The 24,560-nt window shown below is 34.0% G+C and overlaps 2 protein-coding genes across 4 annotated transcripts in view; one reads left to right on the top strand and one right to left on the bottom strand.

The window, feature by feature from the left end:
* The window catches only part of LOC145297816 (mitofusin-2-like), a 130,224-nt gene that overhangs the window by 96,525 nt on the left and 9,139 nt on the right, over window positions 1–24,560 (bottom strand). The gene's annotated exons all lie outside the window — the stretch shown is intronic.
* The window catches only part of LOC145297826 (uncharacterized), a 39,511-nt gene continuing 37,276 nt past the window's right edge, over window positions 22,326–24,560 (top strand). Inside the window, exon 1 of one of the 2 annotated variants that reach the window (XM_080144163.1) lies at window positions 22,326–22,462. The gene's annotated coding sequence lies outside the window, so the exon portion shown is untranslated. The remainder of the gene's footprint in view (window positions 22,463–24,560) is intronic. The other variant, XM_080144175.1, reaches the window with a different exon arrangement.

Here is a 24,560-nt window from a genome sequence, read left to right as displayed (position 1 = left end):
TGCGGAGAATTAAATGAGCACCCAACCACATTCAGCTGATGATTTTTGACTAGTCGTCAAAACAGTAATATTGATAAATAAATAAATTCAATCTCAGATCTCAAAAATATTAAACTTTTGAATTTTTTTTCTTCATTTTGTAAAAAATTAAATATCAATACAAACGAACATCAAGTGGAAATATGAAATTTTTTCCATTATTGGTTTGGTTGTTTTGTTGATGCTGGTGTATTGTGAACCAGACGTATCTCACTGTTTGCTCAGCATTGGTCGAAATTGACGGCAAAAGCTGGATAATACCAAGCGTCACCGATAAAATAATAATGCTACGTAATAAAAGAAAATAACCAAATGAATAAATGTAAACTATAGAAACAAAAATAAATAAATAAAAAAACAACCTACCGTAATTTGGTGTTTTATTATTCATTTCTATTTTTTTATTTTTTATTTTAATAATAACTGCCAAGAAAAATTAGAAGCAAAAATTAACTGTTTGGGAGTCAAATAATTTTAAAGAAATATTTAAAATAAGCTTCAAAGAAAATTTTTTTTGTTTTTATTATAAAATCGTTGTAATTCACTGTTACAGTAGCTTAACCCTGAGATGCTGCTCGGCATAATCCGGCTGTTGGCATCATGTTCTGGCCAAAGCCGAGCGAATGTGGAGATACGTCTGGTTCACAATATGCATCAGTACCGTTTTATGGCATATCAACCCTTCAGTTATTTAATACCAAATCCAGTAAGTTTGAAGAAAAAAAAAAAAAATTATGCTTGAAGTGGTTCATATCTTCAAATATTTTATTCATGGTGTTTGGTTGTTTTTTTAGAGGAAAATTGTTTTGGGATGATTAATCGGAATTGGGAATTAAAAAAAAAAAAAAATGAATAAAATAAAATCTGGTATCAGAATCAGAAAAATTTGTGCCTATTTTCTGATGCCAAAAACAATATTCTTTTTTGTTGTTTTAAATTTAATTTTACCTTGCTGGTACTAATGATAAAATAATAAACATTTACAGATTTACCACAAAAAAAAAAAAACAAAAAAAAAAAAAAAAAAACAGTAAAACTAAAAATTATATATCAACCCCACCCCAACAAATGTATTGTATTTTTATGTCTGCAAAAATATATGCAGCTATTACACAGGTTTTTATAGTAATCCGAAAAAAATAAAATATAGTAACAATTCTATAATTTAGAGATTTTAAAAGAATCAGAACCAGAATTGGTAATTGTATCGATTGGAAACGTTCCATTTTTGTTTACATAGAAAGAAAATAGTCCATCCAAATGGAACTGCGGCAAATCAATTTTTTCTGAAGCATTTGCGTTCACATAAAAATCCATCTATGTTACCAGAAAACAGTGAACTCTGATGGCAAGAAAGTTATTTAGCTGTACGAATGTAACTATGAAGTCGTTATTAGACAGGATTTTGCAAGCACAAGACAATCCAGCAAAATTACTTCAGCTGCCCTCCCCCCACCTCCTGCACATAAGAATCAACGGAAGTGCATCCCATGTAAACTGTTTTCATTAGACAATGGATTAATCACTTCATGTAGAAACTAGTGCTGATACCATTAATTGGAATTGGGAAACGTAAAAACCAGAATTGTTTAGAGTATCAGAATTAGAAAGATTTGTGCCTATTTTATGCCAAAACGACAGTTTTATTTTTTGCGAGAATTAATGATAAACTAATATTTATTGATTTTAAACTAACAGTGAAACTAAAATCTATATATCTCCCCCGCCAAGTGTACTTTTACGTTTATGCAAATATACTGATATTATATAGGCTTTTATGATGATCCAAAAATTGAAAAAAAAAAAAAAAATAAAAAGTGACAACTCTATAGGTAAATATTTGGAGTTTTTTTTTTTTTTTTTTTTTTTAAAGAATTGGAACCGGAATTATTAATGATATCGGAATCGGAAAAATATTGGAATTGTCGCATCACCAACAGAAACAGTTGTTTACATAGAAAGAAAATAGCCCATCAACATGTAAATGCAACACATCAATTTCTTTGGAGGGTTTGTTTTGGCATAAAAATCTATCTAGTTTATCAGAAAACACACAGCTCTGATGCCAAGAAAGCTATTTAGCTGTAAGAATAAACATGCGAAGTTGTTATCAGACTGAACTTATGAGACAATCCAAATCCTAAAAATATTTCTGACCCCCTCCCCGTTTGGTATGCACATACGAATAATATGTAATGAACTACTGAACGTGAGTTGATCAGTTAAAAATATTCCTAGAGAAAGAGAGAGAGAGAAAAAAAAATAGAGAGAAAGAGAGAGAACACGCCTCGTTTTACAACCATTAAACACCTTGTTTCTGGTTAATAGAAAGGCAAGAAGAAAGGAAGCACACTATAAAAATACAATACTCATAATGGCCACTATAACTATGGGTTCCCCATAATTTGAGATATAATGCAAGCCCAGAAAGAAACCGATTCAACAGGATGATGGCTGTCGCAACAACACATTACAACTATGGAATGTTATATCAAGTCAGTGTTATGAATTCAATAATTAATAGTTTTAGTCAACAGATTTACAAAAGTGTTTCAAGCCGTTTTTGTCACTCAACTTTAAACATGTCTAATATCAGACCTGTCTCTTATTAACTCAGCAGATCCACAGGTGCATGCACAAGTGAAGTGATAGGTTTGCACCAAGTACAGCTGTAAACGAAGGTTATAGCAAAGGACAAGTTTTTCTCTTTCAATCTAGATCAAATTCTACCCCATCCACCCTCTGTTCTATTAAGCACATAATAAAGCTGTTGTCTTTACTTCAGTTGCTGGTGTTGTATTTAGCGCACCCAACAAAAACGACTTACAGTAATTGGAGCAAATCCATTAAGTGTGTACACTGACAATTTGTTCTGCCGGTACAGTTGTCTCTTCTCATTCAGTTTTACTTCAATATTTTAAAAAAATATATCATTGCACAAAAATTTCATTATGTACTTACCTGTTAAGGTAAAAAAAAAAAGAAAAAAAGGCTATACACCAAAATTTATGCAAATATATCCAGAATTTTAATTTTTATAAAAAAAAAAATTAAAAAAATAAGTGGATTGTTAAATGATTTCTAGCTGGTATTATTATGATGACTGTATGTTTGAATAATATTCCTTGGTGGTTGTAAACAGAAATGGCAGTCGAGATATTTTGCCATTAAAATGTGTTTTTTCTAGTTAAAAAATTACTAGATGAATTTGCATAATTTTTGCCATCTCTTTCTTTTTTTTAACCTAACACGTAAGTAAATAATAAACTTTTTGTGCTATTTTGTTTATTTTCTTTTTAAAAGCAATTTTTTATATTGGGATAAAACTGGAAAAACATTTTATGTTAAAAAAAAATCAATTAAAAAGTTGAAAAGATATTTTTCATTCAGTAGTGAGCTTTTGAAGATTGTCAGTGAAAGAAACACAATCACCAAAATATAAGCGTTTTATTATTTCTAGTCGCCACTTTGAAAAATCACTTGCAAATGCAACTGTTTCACTCGCAATGTAGAGACCTGGATAAGTATCAATAATTGAAAAAATCCGATTAAAGAAGGAACAGGCGATTTTGACCAAAGTTAACACCCTTATACACCCTAACATCACAATTACATTTTATTACCACAAAAAGTTGAAAGACCCTACATATAAAATCAACACTAGGTTCTTTGATATGACAGAGGTGTGTTTGACATGAATGTTTTTGCTTAGAGCACAATTGAACCATGACACTTGACTTTTACATTTTAAATGAAGCCATTATATAAAAATAATTTTATAAAATCAACAGTAGGTTCTCTACAGTGCAATGTAGACTACAATGTAGTGTGGACTGCAGGAAGGATTGAAAAATAGAGTTTATCGATTTTGATGACAATAAAATATTGGAGGGTGTAACATTAGCTGATCCTCATTCATTCCTAGGCACCGTCGGGTACCATGTTAAATCAAAGAATTATCTTAATTCAATTTTTCATACATTTCATTAATAAGATCAGATTTACCACCTACAAGAAATTGACTGCTAACCTATAATTAAAAACAACACTTCTCAGACAACAAGATCAGTTGACAAAACCAATGTAATCTACCAATTTTAATACCCCTTGCGAGGATGCATCTCCAACAATAGAAACACAAATATCTGCATTGGACATACAACCAACACATTGTCCACACGATTGACCCTACACGTTTCAGATACAAGCTCGATTTGCCAACACCTAAAACAACATGGCTGCCCACATTCCCAATTTAGAAAAATCCTAGTTGATAACACAAAAATCATTCATATGGATCCAAACGTAAAAAGACTAAAAATACTGGAAGCACTGTATTTAAGAGCTAAACAGCCAAAAATTAACAATGTAAAATTTGAAAACAGTAATAACATTTTAAAATGCATGGGTACGTAACCATCTAATGTGTGTGTGTGTACGTATAGTTACATGTGTATATATATATATATATATATATATAAATAAATCACTCCAGACAAGGCATTAATAAGTGTAAAATAATAAAAAAAACCTAGCCAACAATAAGTGTTAAATGTATAGATCCAACTCATAAAAAACAGCAATTTTTCCCTCTTTGTCAGAAAACATCACTAAAGGACTAAGGGAAGCAAGACTTAAGAGGCTGACAAAAGTAAACAAAAGATTCATTTTCTACTCTACTACATGAATTATCATATGCCCTCCCCCCTAAATAATAATTTGAGTTTTTTTTATAGAATGGAAGATTTCTTTCCTAATTCAGTTTAGATGGTGGAGTAAGTAGTCGTCTCATCTACTATTTGCTTTCCTTTACCACCTGAAAATGGTTTTGTCTTGCTAAGAAAAAAAAAGTATGTTTTACTTGCTAACTTTATGTGATAGAATGGAAGTTCATACAAATACACATTGGTCTTTATTATAGTTGAGGATTATTACTATTGGAAGATTTCTCAGGCGTGAATCAGACTATTTAACAGTTCAAGAGTTGGAGTTGAGTATTTGGCTATCAACTTGACAACACGGATTCAAATACTGCTTCTAAGTATTATTTGGACTCCTCAGACTACTGTTCTCCTCTTAAGTGTTATTTTCACAATGTTTCAGTCGGTGTAACCTACAACCTTATTTAGCAAAGGCAATATGCAGTAACAGCAATGCATATCAAGAGGAGATGGACGGTATAAGAGAAACCCTCCACCGTAACTCCTATCCAGAGAGCATGACATCAGCTCCAAGAAATCTGGACCAAACACCGTAAGACACCACCCAAAAACTCATCACAGTTTGTATACCATACATGAAGGGCTTGTTGGAAAAATTTCAAAGAATATGTAATCCATATAACATCAGGACAGTATTCAGAAGCGATTCAACTCTCCAGAAACATCTTGTGAGAGTAAAGCCTGCTTCAGAAAAATCATGACTATAAACTATGCATATGAGATCCCATGTAAATGTGGAAAACTGAGACATGTCACCCACTAATAGTATGGTTAGAAGAACATCGAAAACCTGTAATATGTGGAGAAATTGAAAAATCGGGTATGGCTGACCATATCTGGAGGGAAAAAGGGAAACCATCTACCATTATGAGACAAAGTAAAAATTATAGACAGAAAAGAACGGTGGCGCGTAAGATGACTAAAAAAAGCAACACATGTTGAGTGACAATGTATTACTAAATATATCTAGTATAGAATTTAACACAATATGGAAACCATTAATTATAAATACTATATAATATATACGGTAATAAGTATATAAATATATATAGTAATAGTAATTAGTAATCTATCTCATATGTATATATATATATCTATAAATATAAAAGCGAAAATGTATGCATGTGTGTTCGCTTTTTCTGTGTGTCTACAAAAGGCTTTTTTCAGAGAAGCAGTCGCTTGCTTCACAACTTTTGAAAACTTTTTATCACATATAAATCGTAATATCTCACAGTTAACAACGAAGCTCGCCTGTCTATTTAATTTGCTCGATTTCGGGAAGATAAATATTCAATATTTGTCGCTCGCCGCATGTGGGTTAGTCTTTTTCCTATAACATCTTGTGGGAAAAAAAAGCGTTCAGCAGTAAATGAAATCCCGCAGTCAAACTTGCCCTCATTAACGCGTTAAAACGAGCACCTGCTAAATCCAAATAATTAAATAAATTCAAACATGTTTCTGTTAGCATCTCGCGGTGGGGCAATGGTTAACGGCACACGTTTTTTTTCACACTTTGATTTACAACTTTGCCTCAACGGTTCGGGTTCGATCCTCATACTTACTTTTTTTTTACCCCCCCCCACCTCCAAACACCCGGGCAACGCCGGGTACCCCTCGCTAGTATATATTTAAAAGGCAAATGCAGTATGTGCATTTTTGTATGTCCAAGAAAGGCTGGCGGGGGGTCTCGGGGGAAAGGGTTTACTATCACTTAGAACTTCTTATATACCGTGTAGATCATAATATGCACGAATTTGCGAACGCGAGTCACGGCCAGATTTATTTACGCTGACTTTTACAAAATTCTTGCTATTTTGGCTTCTCACGTGTTGATTCGGCTTTTATGTATAAAAGCGAAACTGATGTGAAACACCAATTCTCTGCTTATCCAAGCATTGCTACTGGTTATCTTGGATCTCATCTTGATACTGAACCGGGGTAATCTTAGGTCAAGAGTAGTGAAGTTAGAGATTAAGCAAAAATTGCTTCATGATAAACTCCTGCTTGAGCAGGCCAGAAGATATCCATTGTCTCTCAAGACAAAAGAAAACTAAATCAATGATATAATCGATCCTAACATGCGGCATGTGCATCATTATTGATTCTTTCGTTGGTAACGTGTCTTCTATAAATATAAAAGTGAAAATGTATGTATGTTCGCTTTTTGTGTATGTCTGTAAAACTTTTTCTTAAAACTTTTTATATCACATATAAATCATAATATCTACGAGTTAACGGAGGTCGCCTGTCTATTTAAATTGCTCGACTTCAAAAAGATAAACATTCAACATTTTTCGCTCGCCGCGTGTGGATTAGGCTTTTACATATAAAACGGCACTAATTCTGGCTGTATTTTTCCGGTTGCGATTGCCGGAAACGTCCGAAAGCAATCAGATTTGATCAATGTGGAAATATTTTCCTTATATCAGACAATTGCTATTCAATTTGGACGATCTCCTTTTTATGGGGAGCTGGTCCCCCCCCCCCATCTTGGGAAATAAAAATAAAAAAAGCATTCCGGCAGTAAATGAAATACTACCCCGCAGTCACAGTTGACCTCATTAAGTCATTAAAACGTGCACCTGCCAATTCTAAATAGTTAAATAAATTCAAACGTGTTTCTGTATTTTGCGGTGGCCCAATGGTTTACGTGGCACGTTTTCGTTTTTCACACTTTAATTTCCAACTTTGCCTCAAGGGTTCGGGTTCGGTCCTCATACTTACCTACCAAAACTTTTTTTTTTTAAATTTTAATCCCCCCCCCCCCCAGTTTGGATTTACCCAAAACCACGCACACACTTCCAAACACCCGGGTAACGCCGGGTACCCCCCCCGCTAGTATATATATATAAAAGCGAAAATGTGTGTATGTTTGTATTTCTCGCAAAAACTTTTGACACAGGTCACAGATTTTCGCTAGATAGATATGATTTTAAAGCCTGAACCTTCGCCCGACAAATCTCGAAAAATTGGCCAAATTCCTTCACCCTAAAATCACCAGTTTTGTACAGGGAGGGTGTAGCAAGAAATTGTTCCTTCATTTTCTGTTTTCCACGACTACTGCGACCATGACGTCATGTTTGACCAAGAAAACATTCATGTTAGTTTAACATGCTTGTTTTTTTAACGTTTCATTTTGTCACTACTTAGTTGTTTGTCTCTTTGGTGTATGCGTAACATGTCAAGCTTTTGTTTTTTCTGCCTTACCCTCAAGGCTTCGAGTTCAAGCCCACCTTCCGACCAAAACTTTTTTTTTTTTCTTTTACACCTCTAAACACCGGGGCTTACCACCCACCCCCCACACACACAACGTTGTTATCTTAAGATTGCACATTTTTTTTTCTGATTTTTTTTTTCCGCTGTTTTTTTTATTTTGGTTTTCCGATTATTTTAACAGGGTTATTACTTACCCCCCTCTCCCCATACACACACACACCTAGGCAACGCCAGGTACCCCCTACTAGCTAAAAAATAAAAACATTTCTGTGAATATTACTTTACAAAGAAATGACTTGAAACGAAAATGGCAAGATGGAGTACTGTTGCAACATCTCCAGAATTTAGTTGGGTGTTTCCTATTCTCTCTACAATCTCTTTCTTACAGAAAAGACATTGCTAATGCTTCTCTACTCTATTGTTATTTTCATGATAGGTGCTCAACTGAGCTCCAATCTCTGGTTCCCTCCAGTAAAATATTCACAAGAACTCGTCTAGCTACAACCACTGTGAATATTTTTCGTTTTTTTCTCCGTACATAAAACTAAAATGGAAGTTTCCGTCTATGGAACACAATACCAAGGGGCTGCTTCCCAGATGACTACACTATAGTCGTTTTCAAGTTTAATGTTCACAAATTAAAGTTTAGCAATCCCATTAAATAATTAAATTCAGCCTAGATCTTACCACACTTTCCTATTTTCTAGGTGTTTGTTTCAACATTCATCTGACACAAACCATTAACCTGTCCTTGAGTGACTTTTGGCCTTGATGAGCAATGCCATATAAGCAAAATAAAAAAATAACCACCACACTTTTCAGGTTATGAAAAATAAAATTTTGGTCAAAATTATATCCTTACTTATCAATGTAAATTTTTTTTTTAATCAATCCGTTAAAAATGACATTTTCAAAGGGTAAAAAAAATCTTTCATAAAATCCATATTTTTAGATGCAAAAAAGGCAAAAACAAAACAAAAAAAAAAACAACAAATAAAACATGTTATTTGGGCTTTCTAATTTCTATACTGTAATTCAAATATTAAACCATGTTTGAAAGTGGCAATATATTATTAACCTATATCACAAAGCAATGTGTGACACATTTAAACAAGCCATGACTAACAACTCCATGGACTACTTACTATACACAAGGGGATTTTATATCTTTTACAGAGAAGATGATTTAAAAAAAAAAAAAAACATATCAAAACTTGATAAGAACTTTTAAGTGGAAAGTTTGTTCATTCTTTAAGATAAATTATTTATCTTAGAGAAAAAAAAAGCACTTTGATATTTGGCTTTCTAATTCCTATACTCTAATAAAGCGTTTTAATAGATTATTTTATTCTGAATCATAATACTTATTGTAAACGACTGTGTATACAATTAATTGAATGCAAGTTTCTATTTAAATTACAATAGACAATAAGGAGGATTGAAAACTAATAGATTTTCTTGTGTTATATTTGTGAATAAATGACCACACTAGATCAAATAGGATTTGGACATCACACAATTGATTCCATAGGCTGCAGCTGCATCCATTAGACTAATTGGCCACATTCCTATTAATGATGGAATAGCTAAGATAGTATTAATCATACAAGTTTTCTTATAAATCTAAAATTATTCTGTCAGATCCAAATAGCTTTTAAGCTAACGAATCAAAATTTACTTCTGATCAGTGGATTTTCATATTACAGATTCATGTGTCCAGTTAGTGTTCTATCTGGGGGAGGAGGGGTACATACTTTTTTATTTTTTTTTATTTTATTTATTTATTTTTTTATTACATTTTCACCCCAAACAAGGCAAATTGCCACTTTGGTGTAGGGGGCTACTATCAGGGGCAACAACTAGTGGGGTACTATGTAGGGATTTGGGCAGCAAGATGTCGGTTCACGTTACACTTGAACTTCTGCACGTCAGTACTGTTGGGGAAGCAGGGACCTGGAATGGAATTCCAAAGTCTAGCGGTTCTGGGGAAGAAACTATTGGAGTAGAAAGATCTTTTACATCTAGGGATCTCTACAGTGTGGGGGTGGGATTTAGCAGCCTGTCGGGTTTGTCGAGGGTGCTCACGTCGTGGGGGCACAAGTGATTGCAGTTCGTCAGAGCATTCACCACTAAAATACTTGTAGAACAGGCAGAGGGATGCAACATTTCGTCGATGGGACAGAGGCTGAAGCTTAGATGCCAGTTCAGGGCCTATCAGGTTTGTGACTCTTTTGAACCTTGTCAAGGAGCGAGAGACTAGTAGCAGATGCACCAGCCAAAATGTGGCAGCAATACTCCATACATGGGCGAATGGTGGCCTTATAGAGGTACAAGATACTTTTGGGTGTTAGTAGTTGTCTAGCACGGTAGAGAGAGCCCACCTTTCTTGCAGCGGCCCTGGCAATGCCTTCAATGTAATTGTTCCAACTCATGTTTCCTGTGAACGTTAGGATAAGGAGTTTGAAAGATGTACTCTCGGATAAAGAGTCGTTGGCCATTGCTATAGGTGGTAGAGAGGGTTTCTTGTAATTATTGAATGAAACTAGTTTAGTCTTGGCGGCATTGAACGTGACCAACCATTTTTGTCCCCATTCCACTACAGATTTGAGGTCTTCCTCTAGTGTTTCTGCCATTTCTTTAGAAATGTGTTCATTCGTCTTCCTGTCATGCCTGTTATAGAGTGTAGGGTCATCAGCATATATACCCATCTCAGAGGCAATTTTGTCGGGGAGGTCATTTACGAAAATCAGGAACAATAGAGGTCCAAGGATAGACCCCTGGGGCACTCCTGCATTTATATCATATTGTTTAGATGTACGACCGTTGAGGACAACCTGGATTTTTCTCTTATCTAAGAAGGATTTAATTATGTTAAGTATTCTACCAGTGATACTGTATGATCTAATTTTCCTGAGGAGACCCTCATGCCATACCCTGTCAAAAGTCTTAGATATATCTAGAGCTACCGCTCTGCCCTCCCCCGCTTTGTCCAGTGAATGGTATATGCGTTCAGAGATTACAGTTAGGATGTTTGCTGTGGAACGGGCTTGTCTAAATCCATATTGTTGGTCAGTCAGAAGTTTAGCATCTGTAAGGTGATTAGAGCATGGTTAATTAAGGTCTCAAATATTTTGGCAAAAAGTGGGAGGAGGCTAATGGGGTGATAATTTAATGGGTCAGTCCTTTCGCCAGAATTCTTGAATACTAGTACAACAGAAGCAGTTTTCCAACAGCCCGGAAAGCAAGCTTCATTAAGGCATTTGTTGTAGAGTTTGGAGAGAACTGGAGCTACTTCAGCCGAGCATTTTTTTAATAGCACAGTTGGGATGAGATCGGGTCCGCATGCTTTTGAAGTGTCAAGATTTTTTATGATAGCATGCACCTGAGCAGGGGTGATTTTCAGATCGTCTAGCGTGGCGTCTGTCTGCATAGGAAAGTCAGGTAGGGAGTGGTTGGAAGGGTCCAGTGTGGAGTTTGAGGCAAACCGGCTGGCAAGCATGTTAGCCTTCTCGGTTGCTGAGGAGACAACCTCGTGATTGTTGGTTTGTGGGGGAATTGTTGATTGCTCATTATTTACTACACTGTTGTAGATTTTCCAGAAGTCTCGAGTTCCTAGTTTTTGTGCTTCGATACGTTTTTTAGTGGTTTGCGTAAATTCTCTCTTAGCTGTCGCTATTTCTTTCTTAACGTTATTTCTAGCTTCTATATACTTCAGTCTGTTTGAACTGGACTTATGTCGGTTAAATTTGCGGTATGCATGCTGCTTTTTTGGGCAATGGCAGTTGCGCAAGTCGAAGTAAACCATTGGGGAGAGTGGAGCTTACTATAAAATTTCCGCATGGGAACATGCGCTTTGATTGCAGTTTTGAACCAGTTAGTGGTCTCGTTTGCACATTGTTCAGCAGGGAGAGAAAAAATATTTCCCCATGGGGCATCTCTGATAAGATCCCTGATGGCTTCCCAGTCAGCCTTTTTATAATATCTCATTGTTTTGAGCACTGGCTCTTCATCATCTACATCATTTTTACTAATATCCTTGGGAAATGTACTAATCCATACGTTCTCCCTCCAGCTATCTATATCATATTTCTCTCTATCTATTTTTCCATCCATCTACTCAACTTTTTCTCAGAAATTAGTGTGTCGATCTGGCTGAAATTTTGTATGAATTTTTGTTATGTTAAGATGCATTAAACTAAGAATTATGGTATCCTTTCAATACACAGTAAGTGATTAATAGCGATTAGTATTTAATGCAAAAAAGTAAGCACAAATTTTACCATACTCAATTATCAATTTGGCATAGAGCACTCATTCTAAGTCAACAGGCTATAACCTAGATTAGATTTTTCAAAACTAATCTAGGAAAATTAAAAACTATGAGACACTTGTGCATAATTTGAACCAAACGTAACTCGGAACATGACGTCAACTGCGAGCTTTTGCCGAGCATCGCTGATTATTAATGCTATGCTACTTGAGGAAAATACTGAAGAAAACATTTAAATATAAATCACTAGAAAAGAAATATATATAACAAAAATAAACAATGACCTACTGTAGCAATTTGTTTTATCCTTTTTCAGATAACCATTTTTTTTGTGTTTTTTTAGCAAAAGTTTTACAAAAAAAAAAAAAAAAAAAAACAAAAACAAAAAAACCCACACTTTTTTGCGTTTTTTTTTTTTTTTTTTTTTTTTTTTTTTTTTTTAAATTTTTGTAACTTATCTTTTCATGAACAAATTTTTTCTGGGGAACCCTTTTTTTTTTTTTTTTTTAATTATTTATGACAGCTGGGATAAAAAACGTGCCAGTTCTTAACATCTATTCCCGACTTTTGACTTTTCGTCTTGGTACACCTCCAGCCACATCTATCTTTAACTGTTGATCCAAGGTGGAGATATTAGGAACGGCTGTTTGAGGGGGTGTGGTTTACTTAAATTATTGATTTTTTTTTTTCTTCCAATATTTTCCCCAAAGACCGTCTACTCCTTTGTCATACATTGATTTGGCTAATTGGTGTCTTACTTCAGATTTCAGTCAAACCTGAGTGCATGACATCATGTTCCAAGCAAAGCCGAGCGGACCGTTAGTTACATCTGGTTCAAATTCTGCACAAATATCAACTATAAAAATACACAAGTTATTCTTCACTTATCCTGGCGTTGTATTACTGTTCAACACTAAATTTAAGCAACATTAAACCTGGTCAGTACTAAAATGGGTGATCATTTAGAAATACCAGGTGCTGTATGTGTTCTCTGCTTATCTAAGTATTGTTTCCAGTCATTCTAGACTTCTTGCCACTGAAATCAAGCTACGCTGATTCAGGAGAAGTATGGGTGGAGATTGCGCAACTCTTGCTTCTGTGTTCAATATCTTCCAAGTGCTAAATATTAAGAAAAAAAAAAAAAAAGTATTTAACATTAATTAAAGGGGTTGTGTTTTACCCAGAGGTATATAGTCGGTTGTGTAAAAAGTTTGATTTCGGAGTTGTTTTTAATAACAAAAAAATGATACTGACATTTTTCAATTATGATGTGAAATTTTAAATCAGCAAGGGAAATAATTCATTGTTTTTTTGAATATAAAAATATTTTTTATTACAACATTTCTTTTTCTGCTTAAGTTAAAAAAAATGTGCAAACAATAATTAAAAACTAAAATGACTTTGTTGCATTTTGGGCAATGCTGGGTAGGTACAGTCAGCTTTAGATGCATAGCTAACTGATATTTCCAGGAAAAGAACATGCATGAAAAAAAAAAAAAAGAAAAAAAAAAGGAAAAAAAAGGAAAATACCGTTTTTCTCACGCCTAACATACTAATTGAGGGTCCGTTCAAGACAATCAGTTTGGAAAAAGAAAACTGAGCCATTGCAATAGCCTTTCTTTTTTTTTTTTTAATGTTATGATAATTGTTCTATTCAGCTCCAAGAAGTCTATCCTCCCAAGGCTTACTTTTTCATAGCTAACTGCCTGAGGCTCCATCACCGCACAGGGAATGCTGACAGACCTGCTAAGGCAATTCTTAAGTAGCCAGAATGCAACTTCCAGAGGTGGGAGGGAAGTAAATACCCAGTCTTTAAAAAAAAAAAAAAAAAGGAGTGGTATTTATTTTCTATGAACTCATTTTCTAAATAATTTTTAGATTTTTTCCCCTTTGTTGTCGTACTACCCAACCCATTACTGTAATTATGACACATGTGACATTTCACAGCTTGTCTCGGTTCACAAAGGGACAATAGTGATACAAGCATCAAGTCTTATTTCAACTGATATATCTAGACTGACAAGTCGAGTAAAAAGCGTTAAAAGCTGACTTACTTATCAAGTTTGTCCTTTTAGCTAAGAACAAACTGTAATATTTGTTCTGATAATATGCTTTATGAAAAATTTTCAATATTTATAAACAGTCATTCTATTAAAAATGTGTCAGAAACTCTAATACCATTCATCATATTCTTAATCTGTTCTGTCCTTGGTCAGCGATAGATAAATCCTTCCAGACTGAGGACATTTTTATTTTTGTTCCAATTCAGAGTGACCCTTTTTGGAGAGTTGGATCTACCCGACATCAAAAATTGACCTTAAGTTTAACTTTGCCTTCATGTAGAGAAAAATACTTAACTTTTTTCTGTTGAATCTTTCCCTGCTTGAATGACTTAGAATAATGAACGTAAAAAAAAAAAAAAAAAAATACAAAACAAAAAAACTGATTACCTTTTTATACATGCAATGATATACTATTTGAATTGACACTCAACATATTAATTTGAGAAACTTTCCAATCATAGAAATTCCATGCATAGCTTAATTTCAATATAAATTTCATAAAGTCCAAAGATCGCAAAAATTAACTTATAATCATCATAATTTTTGTTTTACATACTGGCATGTGTTTGATAGTGTTTAGAAATTGACTTCTAATCTAACCTATCTCTGACCAAGTATTTATCCTTCTTTCTCCCATCTTTCCTTGACCTTCTTGTGAATTGAGTCTGATACCTCAACTATTCTGCATCTGCTAACCTAAGAACGCCAATCCATGCTTTCAACATGGTCATATCATCAAAGTCTTCTGTTCTGCACGCGTTTCCCTACACTGTGCAGAATATTCCTCTGAGGTCATCAGATCTACACCTATCTTTAAGACTCATATTACAAATCCCTCGTATCATTTTCTACATGCGACACACGTACTCAACCCTCCATGGCTATATTTCACCTTCATACATCATTACATTGGGTACAGGCTGCTCGTTGTTGATGGTGGAGAAGCTGTCCAACACATGTCAACATGTAAAACACATTAAATCGAATATTATGATGATGACCATCAATATCGAAAAAATATCACAAAATCTTTTATTATATATATATTTTTTTAAAACTAATCTTGGAAAAAAATCATTGATGTAGGTTTCCTAGCTTTTCACAGTATTGTGATTCATGTATGTGTGTGTGTGTGTATATATATATATATATATATATATATATATACACACAAGTTATATTTATCTTACAGATAAGTTGGTATGTACAATATCTCAGCGATGAATGCCATGCTTTGCACAGTTTCAAATTACCCTTTGGCAAGAGGGCTAGGTAAATGGAGTTCCTTTGTTATGGAGCTGACAATCCCTTAAATGAAAAAAAATGTATACCATCTGTTTGCTTTCCTCTGATATTCTGGAGTGTTACAATACAGGAGATATATGGAGTTCCTCAGCCCTGGCAGAAGGCAATGCATCTAGGAAAAGAGAGCGAGGGCTCTGTTGAAAAACTAAACTGAATAGAGATAGCACATTGGCTGTGTATGGCAATTTTTTTATGATAGTGTTACAAACAAAAATACCTGCTTCCAATTTGTCATGAGCCAACACTGAAGTAGTAAAGCTTAGAAAACTGTCATGAGAATACTCATGTCAGTGTGCAATCTTGTCTAAATTAGAGATAGTAAAAAAAGAAAAAGAAAAGCCAAACCAAACAAGTCATTCTAAACAAATACAGCATTTTTCTTCTTTTCTGCCCCTCAAAGTTTTTTTTTTTGCCTTTAGGAATTTTGTTGGCTAACACTCCAAATGCACAGGTGGACAAGAAAATGTGTTGAATGCATGGAAAAAAAGAATAGCTTATTTTAAGAAACTAAAAAGAGGTAGACAGGAAGGAAGGTATACTAAGAATGGGGAAATCATGTTTTTTGTTTAACAGATGGAAATTAACTTAAATGAATCTGTTCTGTTCTTTGTCAGGAGGAGAGAGAGGGGCATCCTTGACTGGAGCAATTTTTATTTTGGACCTATCCAAAGTGCTCCTTTGTTGAAGAACTGGATATCTCTCAAATAAATAAATAAACAAGCTGGGCCTGCAAGGTCCCCCCTCCCCTCCATGAATGAAAAATTTACTTTCACCATAACTAATGTTTATGCAAAATTAAAACAAAAAAATTAAATGAGTGGTTATTGAGGAAAGTGTTACAAACGAACGATTTTGGAGCAATTTTATCCCTATAATAGCCCCCCCCCCACACACACACACAAAATTTATCCCGGAAAATGCGTTCTGGCAAAAATTTACTTTCACCATGACTAATGCTTGTGCAAAATTTTTAAAAAATCCAAGGCGTGGTTACTGAGAAAAGTGCGAACAAACAGGAGTGAATTACTTGGTCCAATCCCTCCTTTGTTGGGGGACCAATAAATAAAATAAATAAATGTGGAAACAACTAAATAGGGATTTCTAACCAGAGAAGCCTGAAAACATCTGACTTAACCTTGTACCAAGATACAAGAGCATTTTTTTTTTCTTTTTATTTTGAAAAACAAACTGGTACAAATATGACTATGATTACTTAACCATACATACATTTAATTGAAATACATTATGCGATTCGTGAGTAACACTTGTTACATTTAATGAGTTATTTGATGATTAAGTTTATAATCATGAGAGGGTGTTCCAATAGTAATGTCTCCTATTTTCTTTTATTCTGCACGAATGGATCAAAGGGGATTGCAAATTACATTGGTATGATGACTGAACTTATGCATTTATGATCTGAAAGCTTCATCACTCGGTTGCAGATATTGACTAAGAAAGAGTCATGGATGTGCATCAGAAGCAGAGAAGCGTTATTGAATTCCTGGCAAAACTGCATTGAGAATGGTTGTGAACATTTAGAAAAACAAATTGTAGAGTACAAAAGGTTACTTGTTTTCATGGTACCACTTCTGTCTTCATAGCTCTTCAACTTTTTCTAGTTAAAAAATAGGAGGTTTTACTTTTGTGTTACTTGTATTATAAAGCAGGCGAGGCTCTCTTTAGCCTTGATACTCAATAAGCTAGGAATGGCGCCTTGATGAAAACACTAGTTCCTATTAACTCAATAGATTAATGTCAGAAATACATCCGAAGAAACACTAGACTAGCTGAAAACATTATCAATAATTTTCCCCACTCTATATCTGTGCCTAAACCTAAACATAGATTCCATGATCAAAGCTTCTTTCTTAGAACTGCACGCCTGTGGAATTGTCTTCCGTTTTCCTGCTTTCCGGCTGTCTATAATATGGTTGTCTTCAAGTCCAACGTGAACAAGTTTCTGATGAGCCGTTCCACTTAAGTTAACAAATTTACCAAACTTCCATTACTATCGATTACTATATTGTCCTTTTGACTACTCTACACTCTTTAACCCTTATCCTTGAGTGGCCAATCGGCCTTGATAAGTGGTGACGCCTATGTAAAAAAACAAAAAAAAAACCCTATAGACTTACGGAAATGACTTTGAAAGAAATTATTAGTTACGCTAAAATAAAACCTGTATTAATTAGATTATTCAGACTATTGCTCTCATTTTTTCAGTTACAGTAGAACCCCGGGATACAATGGGTCTAGGATACGTTTTTTTTCAGGTTACAATGTGGAATACTATGTTTTTCCGACCCCTGGTTACGGTATTTGCCCTGTCTTATGGTGTTATTTGTAATGTTATACATGTGTATTATACACTGTACTGTACTTTGTTACTAATTTTTAATGCCGTATCCCAAGGTTCTACTGTATTTTCACAATGTTTCGGCCAATGTAACCTCAAGTGTGTCCTGATGAACTTGAAAATTTCTCTATCAAACTCCGGGATTTCCACAGAATTAGACATCCATCGTATCATTCTCGCACACCAGTACCACAAAAGTTATGAATGATCCACAACCAAGAAAATCCACGATATGGATTTTCTTGGTTACAACAGGACTTAAATCCATTTAATTCATGTTAATATCCAATCAGCTACATCAACAATGGCTTACCTAGATATTATAAATATTCTTTCATTTTAACCAATCTTGCATTCTGACAATACCGTATCAAACAATGAATGTCTGCAGACTCTGGGGCCAAAGTTAACTAGATCAAAACTCAATGCATGGCCAGAGGGAGTGAGGGCTGGTCAACATCTCCCTAGATAGCCCATATATTACCAAGGCTAGGAGGAGTGGTAAACAGGACCATTCCAATACCCATTTCCTCTCCAACACCAAGACCGCGTGAGCACTCTCATTCTCCTGTAAACAAACTATGAGCCATTGAGTCAAATCTGATATATAAATTATGTGTAATGACTAGAATGTTAGTTAAAGTTATTTTGTTTTAACATCAAATATATGTGTGTGTGTATATATATATATATATATATATATATATGTTGTTTTGAAAAAAGAAAAACCGAATGAATTTATGAAATGATCAACGTTTCGTCCCTATTGCAGAGGACATCTTCAGAATATTATTAAAAAAAAAAAAAAAAAACGATCATAGACCATATGAAAATGAAAAGGAAACAGTGTTAGAATCCTACCCATATCGGAAAGGAAACTATGTGTGTATAAGAAGGTTGGCTTGTTCAATGTCATAGAGACATTGAACAACCCAACCTTCTTATACAGTTTCCTTCCCGATATGGGTAGGATTCTAACACTGTTTTTTAAAACAACATAATGTCAACCATCGCTGGTATTTTTATTTTATTTTTATTCATATATATATATATATATATATATATATATATATAATATTAACCGTATGTATCGCTTGAAAAAAAAACAATAACAAAATCTAAATTTATAAGCGATAAAAATAAACAGTATAATTAATCTAGGGATTATGGCCTAACGGTTAAGGCACCGGACTGTGGTAAACATGGTCTGAGGTTCGATCCCTAGAAACAGTTGAACTACGCTGACGAGAGGTAATGACCTCGAAACACGCGTGTACGTAGATTACTGTTTTAAAAATAATAAATAAATAAAAAATGTTATATACGTCCAAACAAATTAAAAGGGTGACTTTCTAAGTAAATAAAAATATGAGCTCGGAGGTGGAGCCAATATTAACCGTATGTATCGCTTGGAAAAAACAACAATAACAAAATCTATATCTATATATATATATATATATATATATATATATATATATATATCAATCTTCACTGGACAGGCCATGTCCACAAAATAAATTCATTCAGGTTTCCCAAGAAAATGGTCTATGGCAAACTTGCCAACAGAACTAGACTATGAGGAATCCCAAAAATATGCATAAAGACCAGCTGATGCACACCTTGGCCTTAGTCAACATAGACCCGTTCATGTGAAAACAAATTTCCAGAGACTGAAATACATGAAGAGGAAAAACGAAAAAAGGGGAACAGAGTGACCCCCCCCCCCGTAAAGAACACTAAATTTTCCACTATAGACTAGACCTTCGAAATCATATTCATTGACGTTAATAAAAAAGAAAGACAATAAGAGTAAGAGCCGACGATGATATATAAACCCTGACTCTTCAAAATTGTCAACTCCAGCTGCCCACCAGCTTAAAGTCATGTTATACGAAATAAACATTCTTTTGTAAACAGGACAGTGTTCAGATAACCTATTCTTTCTTCTATATTTATTTTGTCATACATATAAGCTATATGTAAATTTATTCCTTGAAGGTGTTCTTACCCCCACCCTCATCAGTCATATGTCTGACAAAAGTTAAAGAATGGATTGTGTCAACCTCAAGGATATGAAGAATGGATTTGATTGTTTGAACAATATCAGGTGAATTAATGACTTAACAGTAAAAATAAAGATTTCTTTTGTATTAAAACGTTGCTGCTGCTGTTGCTAGGAACTAAACGATGAAGCCTCTTGTTCCCTACAGAAAAAAAAAAAAAAATCAATGATTGTTATCGGACCTATAATTCCTGATTTTTCAGTCAGAAGAGTGAAAAGCCAGATTCTAATAACTACAGCCAATGTGGAATGTTTGGAAATATGAAATCTTGACAGTAAAATCTGTTACAGTTTTATCTACTGTTTAGTATAATAGTTTTACAATTAAATAAAATAAAAAAGTGAAGCAGGCATGGTCCTCCGTGAGTGCACAGTGAACGAAACAAAAAAAAAAAAAAAATGACTTAGTCCATCAAGAGGGACAACCGGAGTTTTCCTGGAAAATCCATTCTGTTGCTGTTTTTACTCATATCATGTTTAATCTTTTTGCAAAATTTAAAAAAATTCCAAGACGTAGTTATTGAGAAAAGTGCGGATGGACGAACGGACAAGTAATTTTCCAAATCTCATCTGATGTTACTGCTTTGTCGAATGTGAAAAATCAACCTAAAATACCTTTTCTTGACCTTTCGGCTGTGTAGTAGTGCCTATTCTGTCCAAAGATAGTGCAATAATAATAAACTGTTACAAGTATTTTCGAAACAGAACCCCATAACCATATAAATTCTGAAACTACATTAATCGGAGTACAGAGATAGGTACGTTTCAGTTTAAACAAAGATTGTACAATAATATAGTGGGGTCTTATGTTCACGTCAGATGTCCAAAGAATGACCATATATCAAAAACTCCTACAAAAGTTTTGAAAATCAATCTTCATAAGCAAGACAACATATGATGAAGGATACAACTGAAGACTTTCCACAAATTCTGTTAAATCTTCTATAATATAAAGGACAATTATCTTCTTTTTTTTTATATACTTCAGTTAGTTTTAAGAGATCAAGGGGCTCCCTTGTTAGAAACCCACTCAATAAATATCACTAACATTTATTGGATGGGTTTCTAACACCATTTTGTTTTTCTTATTTTGAAGTAAATTTCAAGTCTTCAGAGATATCACAGCCATCTTTTCTTGTTCGCCGGCAGCCATCAACATTACTTGTATTTCGAACTGAATAAACATTTCACATTAAATAAAAACACTAAAAACTTATCCAGTTAGATAGAAAAGTAAATTGTCTTTGATAACATTTATTTATTTGTTTGCTTTTTTGACAACTTTTTCGAATCTATGTGCATAGTAAAACACTCTTCCACACATCTCTCTCTATACTGTCCAGATTTAATTTTCCTCCAAGATAATCAGAACTACACCTGTTTTTAAAACTCACATTACACATCGATCATAGCATTGTCAAATCATTTCTCTCCATGCAACATGTCTTCAAAACTCACTGGCCAAGTTTCACTTCCACATGTCACACTTCATATATATACTTGATAGACTCTTCCCTTATTCGACAGTGGTAACACACTGCTAGTTAGTAATAGCAGAAGTTCCCTGAACTTACTACATTCACTTCTAATACTTGCAGGAATGAATGCAAAATTGACCTTTATTCAGTCATTTGGAGGGAGAAATGTTTATAGTTTTTACAGAATAAAAAAATTTAAATCAAACAACTTGAAACTAGCAACCTGCCTTTAAAATGATAACATCTTTCTCCTTACAAGTTGCTCTAATAACAGCCATCCTATAAGAATTAAAGAAAAAAAAAAACAGACAAAAATATAAACTCATAGATAGATAATCATATTATAAGCAAGCCTCAGTATCTGTTGCTTAAGAGTCTATTGTATAGTGTCATTCAAAAATCATGTTACCACTATCAAAAGGGAGATATATACCTCTCTCTAACCATGGGAAAATGTGGTACAATGTCAAAAGGTGGGAATTGGAAAAAGAATAGATAAAAGGAGGTGAATTCTGGCCCACAAAAAATGACGGAGCAACCCCCATCAGTATTCCTTGGTGGGGGAGCCTCCGGTAACTAGCAATAAACTAATCCACTTTCAAAGAGGGGAAGATAAAGCCTAGGAGGGTAGACTCCCAAGAACTGCTCAGATCCACACCTCAGCCTGACAGATGGAAATTATTGCCTACTCAAAAATATCCTTGACTCACAGATTAATTGCCAGAAACCTATCCTCAATTAGAATATAATTTACTCAGGCTGTGATGGATACAGCAGGAGAACAAAACAATTCAGCAATGCAGCCAACAAGTGCGGAAGTCAGTTTATTCACTTCAAAAACAGTAAAACTAAATAAAAATTCTAGAGCAATAAAAGCCCAACACAACAATAGTATAATGCAGTGGATTCAGTTAATTCACTTTCACTAAAACTGTTGCACATTGGAAAGGTCTGTATAAACACTTTTTTTATGACATAAAATAATGCAATTCCATAATCCGAGTGATATTTTACAACAGATGGATTTTAGTGATTGTTTCTCTATTGTTATTTTTTGAAAAGGGTAGTGGCTATCGAACTACCCTTTTTAGCAGGGATAACAAGGTCTTCAGATCATCCGTTTTTGTTAAGAATAACAAGATTTTTGAACCAGCTTTTTTTTGTTATGAATTAAAAAAGCTATTTTAGACGTCTTTTTCTTGGTATGGATAATAAAACTTTTAGAACACCATTTTCTTTGTAGGAATAACAAGGCTTTCAGACCACCTTTACTTGCTGTAGATAAGACTTTTGGACCACTGTTTTCACTTAATTCTTTTTGGTAGGGATGACAAAGTTTTTAGACTACCCCTTCTCAGTAGAGATAAGGGTTTCAGACTACCTTTTTTTTATATGGATAATAAAAATAAGACTCTTGGAATACCCTTTTTTTTTTTGGTAGGGATAACAATGTTTCTGACCACTTTTCAGTACGGATGACAAGGCTTTCAGACCAACCTTTTTGGTAGAGATAAGACTTTGTGACAATCAGCATATAAATGTCTTGTAAAATGGACCCACACCTTCAGGTGTTGAAAGATTAGCAAAATGCTAGAAAATGAAAATAAATTTGAAAATTTTGTCATTTTGTAGTTCTGTTTATTTTTAACCTAATAAATATGAACCCCCCCCCCCCCCCCAAAAAAAAACGTGACTTCAGTTCAAATATTTGGCCTTATTCTAAGTTAAGGTTTTTTTTTTTAAATACATCAGTAAAAAAGTACAAAATGCATTATTTATCCTAAATTGCTTTAGAACTAGTATTCCAAGAATTTTTTTTTAATTGCTTGAAATAATTAATCCCTAAAGATGAGAAAATCATTTAACATTAAAATAACTAAGATGACCTAAAAGCTTTAAATAAGAATAAAATGAGGAAATGTATTTTCATAAATTACTTAAAAATGAAAAAAATTGGAAAACATTTATTTCAGTCCTTTACTGATCATGTCTGTAGTGACCCTAATATTGTTTGGTTTAACATCTATTTTACATGCTTGCATGTGTTGGACAGCTCTTAGAAATTGATTTCCAAACTAACCCCTTTCAAGCCAGGCCCATTCTTATCACTTCTTCCCACGTTCTACATGGCCTCCTGCCAACTGACCTGGCTCTCTCCAGTTCCACATCTAGCACACACGAAGCACTCATCCACTCTTTCAATACGATCAAATTAACAAAATCTTCCTTGTTCTGCATCATATTCCTATATTTTCCGGATTTAATTTTTTTCTTACGTCATTTAATCTAAGCTCATTATACGTCCATCATATCATTTCTCTCCATGCAACACATATCCACAACTCACACTGGCCAGATTTCATTTCCACCTTTAGTCGACAAGTCTTCTGAACTTGTACCATCATACCAAGACTTTTGTGCAAAAACCGGTTTTAAAGTTGAAGAATAATTAAAACAAATCACAAGAAATAAATAGAAACGTGTAAGTAAAAATCGACATTGAAGTATTAAGAATCAACATCTTTATGGCTAACTGTCCTACTTTCTTGTGTGACAACTATACTACGTTTCTAAGTTGACTCATAATAACTGTTTTTTTGCTAGCAGTTTATTTTCTTTATTTGCAATTTACCATCTTTTTCTTCGCTATGAGATATTAATTCAATGGTATTTTTTAAAAGTATGATTGTATATGGGTTTTCCAACCTTGCCAGTCGAATTTAGAGTTAGTGGTACAAACATTTAGTTAACAGCCTCACCAAAAATTAGAATAGTCCAAACATGAGAGATTACTTTATGTTAAATCTAGTCTTATATTCTATAAAAGTGATAATGTGTGTGTGGACACTTCTCAACCTATATACTCAACAAATTTTTGATCTACAGACTTGAAATTTAGTATGTAAAGTATTCAGGCACGTAGAAAACTTTTTATTCCATTTTGATCTGGCTTTTAAGGGGTCAAAATTGAAAAATTAGTGCATGGGAGGCCACCGGATTTTTTATCTGTTTTCAACAGTTTCACAACTATGCATGCGCGAAATATG

The sequence above is a fragment of the Euprymna scolopes genome, chromosome 2 (assembly GCF_053919585.1).
Source record: "Euprymna scolopes isolate OS-2025 chromosome 2, ASM5391958v1, whole genome shotgun sequence".
NCBI lineage: Eukaryota > Metazoa > Mollusca > Cephalopoda > Sepiida > Sepiolidae > Euprymna > Euprymna scolopes.
This window is presented reverse-complemented; position numbering and strand designations above follow the sequence as displayed.